Source organism: Euprymna scolopes, chromosome 45 (assembly GCF_053919585.1).
Source record: "Euprymna scolopes isolate OS-2025 chromosome 45, ASM5391958v1, whole genome shotgun sequence".
Classification (NCBI taxonomy): domain Eukaryota; kingdom Metazoa; phylum Mollusca; class Cephalopoda; order Sepiida; family Sepiolidae; genus Euprymna; species Euprymna scolopes.
Genome location: NC_136526.1, coordinates 53,016,943 through 53,026,319, shown reverse-complemented (window position 1 = coordinate 53,026,319; position 9,377 = coordinate 53,016,943).

Genomic DNA, 9,377 nt, shown 5'->3' with positions numbered 1-9,377 from the left:
ACAATGAACAATTGAACTACTCATCAATAATAGTTTTTTTTTTAGGTAAGTGACTTTTAGAATTTATATATATTTTTTATAATCGAAGGAAGTAAAATTTCGTTGATTTAATTTAAATCCTTAAAAGAAAACGATTAAAAAAAACAAATATTGCATAATTTGCTATTAAACCTGTTATGTTTTAAAATTTTCGTCTTTTCTTCTTTAATTAAAAAAAATAGGGTTTGAATTACATTTTTCAAGAAGTTATAAACTTCGAAAGACAGTAAGTTTAAATATTCCAGTGTTTACCACGAATTTGTACTCACCATTTCTGACACTGCTAATGCAGAAGTGCGCAATAAATTTTTTAATTTAAATAGGTTTTATTTCTTAACTATGCTAATAAATAGGAAGATGAAATTCGTTTGTTTTTAAACAAAAGGGGAAAAATAGAATAAATTTTTTAATGTCTAAATGATATATACAACGTTTACAAGTTCTTAAAAATTGTTTGGCACTTCTACACTATTGGGACGAGATTTTGTAGTGTATAAATGGAGTTTTCAGATTAAAAAAAACAAAAAAACAATGGTTTCAACTGATTTTTCTTTGTCAGTTCTAATAAATTACAATGGTAGCTTCCAAATTATGCAGTTGATATTACCTGAATAATACTGAATTATATAAAAAAAACACTTTAATCGTGTTAGCAGGTGAAAAATTGCCGCCATCTTCTTCAAATCGAAACGGAAAATTACCTCCCTTTTGAACTCCTGTGTCTTACGATCGCTTTCATCAAATTCTATTTTCTTTTTTTTAATAAGTAATTTTCTACCTTATCGATTTTTGTAATTGTTAGATACAATCATTTTAAAAATACCAGGAATACGAAGATACCATTGTTTTCATGTGAAATTCAGTTTTACGATTTCCGAAATTTTGTCTCAAATGTATAGAAGCGTCAATGGTTATAGTCAGTTAATGTTTTCCCTAACCCTACGGAGCGCTACCGGAACCGGTGACAATGCAAATCAGTTCGTTCGCGTTTTTTTCCTCACATCTATATCTCCTCTTTGCATGTACCTTTTTCATTTTTTAGTAAATTTTAATGAAAATAGCTTTTTCAAATGTTTTTTTTATTCATGATTTTTTGAAAACTTTTTTTTATTTTTAATTACGAACTAGCAGAGTGACCCAATGTTGCCCAGGATTGAATGATGACCAACGAATGTTTGACACTCCCATATTTTTATCATCATCGAAATTGGTGACCTGAACCATTTTTCAGTCAAATCGATTGATTGCCTGTTCTAGTTGGGGATCAACCACGTGAGGAGGCTCATGTGCCTCTCTGTAGTAACTTAGTCCACAATATATTGTAGTCTACATTGCACTGTAGAGAATGTATGGTTGGTTTTATAAATTATTCTTTTATATATAATGATTTGCATTAAATTTTAAAATGAAAAAGTCAAGTATCATGGTGCAATTGTGCTTTAAACAGAAACTTTTCATTTCAAGCACACCCCTGTCATATCAAAGAACCTACTGTTGTTTTTATATCCCAAGCCTCCCAGCTTGGGTGGTAATAAAATTTCTCAAATGCACTTGTGATGTTAGGCTGTGTAAGATGTAAACTTTTGGTCGAACTCGCCTGTTCCTGCTTTCATTGGGTTATTTTGATTAGCAATACTTATCTAACACATTCCCGTTTTTTTTTACATCTGAAAAAAAAAAAAAAATTACATGCAATACATTCATAAAAGTAAATAAACATATTTGTAAAAATAAAACAGTCTACAGATATTCTTATTTATTATATTTAAAGTCAATACTGAAAATGGAACAAAGAAAAATCAATGAACCTTTTTTCAGTGGGGATGTCAAATCGGCTGCCACTGTCTATTTCCTATTAGATGTGCGCGAGCCTTTTCCAGTCTCACACAAAACCATGCGTTCACATCTCAAGCTATATTACTTGTCATATACATACGCACACACAAACATACACGCCCATGTCCACACACGTACATATATTCACGTTCACGTATATACACTCACATTCACATTCACGTGTATATACACACACACACACACACACTAACGTACACACATGTACGCGCACACGTACGAACACACAAGGACGTCACTTCCCCTTTCAAAGGAAATCCACACATGCGCAAAAGACCACCAGAAACACCTATAAAAGAAAAAGCAACAAGCGTCTTCTTCCTTTGCAGACCAGCTTCCGAGCTGGGCGGTGTACGGACTGACAGCGTGCCTTTTCGGCATGTGCGCACACGCGCGTGCCTCACGCCACTTTCTACTATGTGGGACAAAAAGCTAACAGACCATACGTACACTTTATATGCTTTCTCTCTCCTTGAACTGGATTGACATTCTCACTCTTTCTCTCTCTATATATAAAACTGGTCCCTGAGAACACCTGCGCATAGCTGACTGCTAACATGGCATGCAGTTTAATTGATAGCAACTCTCTATGCTTTTCTTTGTCTACGCGCGGGACTATCATTCTCATTTTTCACTACATTACTCACTTCTCTTCCCACGCGCGAACAAACGATAGTGACCCGAACGTGAGACGAACACACATTTCCTTTTCTTTATACACCACCAGTCCTGCAACAAACGATGGTTACACCCGAACGCGGACATGAACACGTGTTACACATAAAACATTCACTTTTCAACAGTAAATAAACGACACGTTTATCTTATCCATCAATTGAGTTTTTGTTTCCTTCTTTCCATTCGTTTCATTATTTTCTTTTGTAACGGGATTAGGATTTATATATCCTAGTCCTCTACAGATGTCACGAATCACTGGTTTGAATGAGTTAATCTGTGTCATTGTTGATTAAATCAAGCTATGCTTATTTGTTGTTATATGTGGTTGAATAAATAAAATTTGGGGTAAGGGTTTCATGGATGATTTGTCACACCAAACCACCACCGCCTGACTTGATCAACCAACGTGTCGCAGAGCTGTGTTATGGTGTGAGTAGGCAGGACGGCAACAGTATGTGCTTGCAGTATGTTTGACAGTTGTTGTGAGCCTAGTGATTGGACGATTCCAATATTTTTCCCAATTCCGATACAATTACTGATTCTGTACTAAATTCCTGATTCCCATACAATTACCGAATCTGATTGTTATATATCTCCAAGTATTTAACCAAAGAGTTAATATTTTTCCTGATTACCGTAAAAACACAGATATTTTCTCAAACGTAAACATATATACTTGCGAGGGATGATTTATAGATTTTAGTTTTACTGGTTGTTTAAAATCGATAAATATTTATTATTTTATTGTTACTACCAGCAGCGGAAGATTTTGCTTTAAACAAAATAAGTAAAAACAACACTTAAAGGAATCGTTTTTGGCATCGGAAAATAGTTCCATTTTTTCTGATTTCTGATTCCGATTAATCTATGGCCTCGGTATTTATAAAAAAAGAGATTAGGGGTGGGAAAGGGATGCCATAGAGGCCACAACCAAGAATACCTGAAATGAATATCGTTGGAAGTGTGTAGATTCTGACTCCATATAATTAAAGACTAATGGGTGTTGAAGGTTGAGAACCGACTTTATTTACTACCAACAATTTGTATTAGGAGAGGCAAAGTGTTCGTAGGATGGAATGTGATTTAACAAAGGAGATTAATGTTCGTAAAATGTTTGTAGGTATGTATGAATTGACAAGGAATGAATGTTCGTAAACTGTTTGTAGGTATGTATGAATTGACAAGGAATGAATGTTCGTAAAATGTTTGTAGGTATGTATGAATTGACAAGGAATGAATGTTCGTAAACTGTTTGTAGGTATGTATGAATTGACAAGGAATGAATGTTCATAAAATGTTTGTAGGTATGTATGAATTGACAAGGAATGAATGTTCGTAAAATGTAACTTATCTTTTGGACGATGGAGAGGGTTAGGGTAGGGGTTGGTCATCCTGCTGTCGGTGATGCGACGCGTGTCCTGGCTTGTAACTGGAAAGCGAGTGACTTCTTCATCAGCGCTAGCAGTCTGGCGTCTTCATCTTCTTTCTCCTCCTCTCTCTTTGGTTTTTGTGAATTAGGCATTGTTTACAATTGAAGGCGTTTGACCCATAACATGAGAGTGTAGTCTCCTTCAGTTCACTGGTGCTTTATTTCTTTTTCTTCTCCATCTCTTTAGGTCGGGTGGGAGAATCTGTCTGTGCGTTCACTGACGCAGCAGGGCGAATCTCCTCCTCCCTCCTTTTGGTTCCCTCATTTTATAGTGGCAAACCGGCTCCCAGCGACTGTGATATTTGAGGTGTTTATTTTAGGCGCGGAGCGCTGCCATTGGTCGATAATTATTTTGTGGTTATCTTATTTTTTTCTTCCCAAGCGGAAGCGATGCGTGGAGCCATGTGCAAAAGACGATTTTTCATTTTGTCTCTCATGGTGGATGCGTTAACATCCGGTTTGCTGCTAATTCTCATCATGCTCCCACAAATCGTCCCAACACTAGCCTAACCATAGCAGAATACCATTCATACAGCTGAACGACAATCCGAACTGGTCTACTTATGATTTGGGAGTAGTGATGAACTTCAACCCACCTAAAGACCCAACCATAAGCCTTGTTAAATAACATATCAGGGATGATAACATACCAGGAATGGACAGAGAATATCCATGAATTACCTTCTAAGCTACATATTGGTTTTTCTGCAATGAATTTACCATTGAATCAGGGTTAACAAATACTCATCCTGGAATACTATATCAGCTCCACTAAGCCCATCCGTTGGAAATATCCTGAATAAGATATTTGGCAATTTGCACGAGTGAGTTTATTATAATTCATGTTGTTTTGTTTTTTTTTGCACACTTTACTTAAGAGGAAAGATTCTATATAAAATTTCACAAAAGAACTTTCAGGAAAAAGAACTCTCAAATATTGGAGGAAGATAATTTTAATTACAAAGTTGTCCAGTCGTAAATAAAAGGGACCTGGGTGTCATCAGACAGAACCAAAAGCAAAATTTTGTAAGCAAAAAAATAAAATAAAATAAATAATGTGTGCAGGCGCGAACGTGCATAACTGAGGTTAGTAACTGCACGATGTTACTGATGTGCCCATGAAAACGCAGATGCTATAATATAACAAATTTAGCTATTTAAAATAAAAGAACGTATCAACGATACACACATGCGTGGTTTGCAAATCAAGTCAAAAGCAAGGGTTTTATCTGACCCCACTTTCAAACAAAACGATATTTTTACACATAATAATGAACGATTTTTTTCCAATTCCTTGATATTTTTTATCTGAGAGATCGCTCTTTCTAACGATGCTACATTATAATGCAGATAAAAAAAGTTTTTAGCAGACATACGAACATACACGCACAGACGTTTACCCTTTATCTATATATGTAAAAAACAAAATGTGTGCGTGTGTTTGTATGCCTTGCAAAAACTTCCGACAGAACGATTTTTTGGATGACAAATATCGAAAAATTTGGCTCCAAATATTGATTTCTTCACCCGCAATTCGCCAGTTTTCTACAAGGAGGGATTGCTTTTTCTGCTAACATTTCTGCAAGTCATCATCTTCTTTCAGTTAACTATGCTTAATTTCGATGTTTGCAAGTTCCAGTTTTGCCAAGGATGCATCAGCAAAGACCACTTTTTTTCTTCTTCTTTTCCTCCTTCACGTTACAGGTTCGAGCTTGCCTGCCTACTACTACTTTTTTTTAACACCTCTCTCCACCCAGACTGCTTACTTTTTTTTGGGGGGGGGGCAGCTACCTTACTCGACACACCCGGGCAACACTGGGTATCCCCACTAGTATAATAGAAGAATGGCATTCTGTATGTGCGCGCGTGCGCGCGCGCGTGTGTGGACCTTGAAATGGCTCGACTAAGGTTTTTGAAATTTCACACAAATGTGCTTTATGTGTCTGCGAGTGTTCTTAGATAGGTTCTGTATCTGGATGCCCCTGATAAGTATCGTTAATATATAATTTTAAAAAATCTCATTAAAGAAGGAACAGTCTGATTTTGACTAAAGTTAACACTTTTATAGTCTAGTGCATTTCAGAATTTTTTCACTGCAGCATGCCAAAGGGCCTGACATATAAAATAAACATTAGGTTCTTTGATTGAACAGGTGTGCATTCAAAGTTAATGTTTATGTTTAGAGCACACATGCACTATGATACTTGACTTTTGCCTTTTAAACTTTGATTCAAGCAAATATAAAAATAATTCATAAAATAAACAGCAGGTTCTCTACACTGCAATGTAGACTACAATGTATCATAAACTAATTCACTGCGGTGAAGTATGTGAAATTCTTCCTGATGTCCTGACTAAACAGGCAATCCATCGATTTGATTGATAAAGGATCGATTTCACCAATTTCGATGACAATAAATGTATTGGAAGTGTAGAACATTCGTTGATCTTAATTTAATCCTGGGCAACATCATGTTTCCCTGCTAGTATGTAATAGATTATTCTTTTCTCTTTTAGAATATTAAAAATTTCTTTCTGAATATTCTTTCCATTCAGCATCACTTTATTATGAAGATGATTTTCCCTTTTGACAAAAAAAGTTCTTTTCAATAAAACAATCGATTCTTCGTTTTTCTCTTTTAATATATATTAGCAGACCGCCCGGCGTTGCCCGGTCATAGAATACGCAGACATATTATATTTTAATTAATGCAGATTTCTTTTTTATTACTAGCAAGACCCGTTAACTGGTGTTTCCCGGTGGAAGCATGACACACCATCCCTTGTAAAAAATTAAACTACGGTTATTGTTGGTGGTCACTGCTGTTCTTGGACAACTGCAGACACTAGCGGACATAGCCAAAATGATATAATCTGGCTTCCGCTGGTGATTAGTGCTGGTTTGGGGTGATAACCTGCAAGTACTGTTTGATTCTACAAAAAAGCAATAAAGGGAATACGTAAATCCGTATGAATTAATAAAATCATGAAAAATGATGCATTAGAATAATAATGGAAAGTAAAAACAGTTTTCGAAGTTAGGGATTCCGGATTCTCACTGAGGGAATAACTGCAGGTACTGTTTGATTCTAACTGTTTAGAGTTTTGATCGAAATCAGTGATAGCAGTCCTAGCTGTTTCCATTTGTTGTCCAAGTCTTCCTCTTCTTTTCAAGTCTTCCACCAATAGTATTAAATTCAATTCCAGTTTTACGTCCTCTGTTTCTAATGTGTAAAACAAAACAAAACAATTACAACTTTTCTCGCTTCCTTGAGTTAAGAAAGGCTTTCAGAATAAACACCATTAACCTTCCTATGTTAGGAATGGCTTTTGGAATAGACACTATTGACCTCCCCATGTTTAGAATGGCTTTCGGAATAGACACCATTAACCTTCACACATTAAGAACGGCTTTCAGAATAAACACCATTAACCTTCCTATGTTAGGAATGGCGTTTGGAATAGACACCATTGATCTTCCCATGTTTAGAATGGCTTTCGGAATAGACACCATTAACCTTCACATGTTAAGAACGGCTTTCAAAATAGACACCATTAACCTCCCTGTGTTAAAAACGGCTTTCGGAATAGACACCATTAACCTTTCCATGTTAAGAATGGCTTTCAGAATAGACACCATTAACCACCACATGTTAAGAAAGGCGTTCGGAATAGACACCATTAACCACCACATGTTAAGAACGACTTTCAAAATAGACACCATTACCCTCCCATATCAAGAATGGCTTTCAGAATAGACACCATTAACCTCTTCCATGTTAAGTACAGCTTTCGGAATAGACACCATTAACCTCCCCATGTTAAGAACGGCGTTCAGAATAGACACCATTGACCTCCACATGTAAAGAACGACTTTCGGAATAGACACCATTACCCTCCCCATATTAAGAAGGTTTTTGGAATAGACACCATTAACCTCCCATGTCAAGACTGGCTTTCGGAATAGACACCATTAACCACCACATGTTAAGAACGGCTTTCGGAATAGACACCATTAACCTCCCATGTCAAAAATGGTTTTTGGAATTGACACCATTAACCTTCCCATTTTAAGAATGGCTTTTGGAATAGACACGATTGACCTCTATATGTTAAGAACGGCATTCGGAATAGACTCCCCCAACCTCCCTCATGATAAGAAGGTCTTTCAGAGTTGACACCCTATTTTTGGGGGGAGTAGGAATAATTGCTCCAAATTTAACCATGATATTATTTATCAGCATACCCACCCGCAAATACTATAAAAATAAAAAGATTAGGTGGGAGGACAGTGTTGGAAGGAGAGAAGTAAATTTATTTCTAGTGTGTGCGTACAAACCTGGCGGTTATTAAATTACAATGCATAATACACAACTGTATATCTCGAAAACTACTCGTTTTTGCAAAATTTAAATGAAATTTTGGGTTTGTATTACTGTACACATAGATTCGAAAAAGTTGTCAAAAAACAAATATAGAACAAATAAATGTTTTCAAAGGCAAGATAAGTTACTTTTCTACCTAACTGGATATAATTCACGTGTTTTTATTCAGTGTAACATGTTTATTCAGCTCGAAAAACATGCAATGTTTACCGATGTATTGGAAAATTCAAAATGGCAGCCGACTGTCTCTCGGAGAGGGTACGTTTGGGAAAAGGTATTATTAATAAACTAGACAAAATACTGTTAGAAAACAACCGAATACATGTCAACTTATGTCACGGTAACATATATTGAGCGAATTTCTAACAGTATTTTGTCTAGTTTATTATTTATAATACCTTTTCCCAAACGTACCCTCTCCGAGAGACAGTCGGCTGCCATTTTAAATTTTCCAATACATCGGTAAACATTGCATGTTTTTCGAGCTGAATAAACATGTTACACTGAATAAAAACACGTGAATTATATCCAGTTAGGTAGAAAAGTAACTTATCTTGCCTTTGATAACATTTATTTGTTCTATATTTGTTTTTTGACAACTTTTTCGAATCTATGTGTACAGTAATACAAACCCGAATTTTTTTATAATCTGCAGAGTCGAAAACTTTTAAAAGTCATTTTGAAAAAAAATTGTGGAGGTGGACCAAATTTAAAAATCTTTCATAGTTTTATTTTAATTCAATAAATGTTCAAATAATTAATGTTTTATTTTGTTGTAGTAGAATTTTAATCATGTTTCATTTTGTTTTATAATCATTTTCTCAATTTTATTTTTATTCAATAAATGTTAATTTAATTAATGTTTTATTTCGTGTCATGAGAATTTTCTTAATTTTATTTTAATTCAAAAAAATGTTTATTTAATTAATGGTTTATTTTGTGTCATTAAAATTTTCTTAATTTTATTTTAATTCAATGACTGTTCATTTATA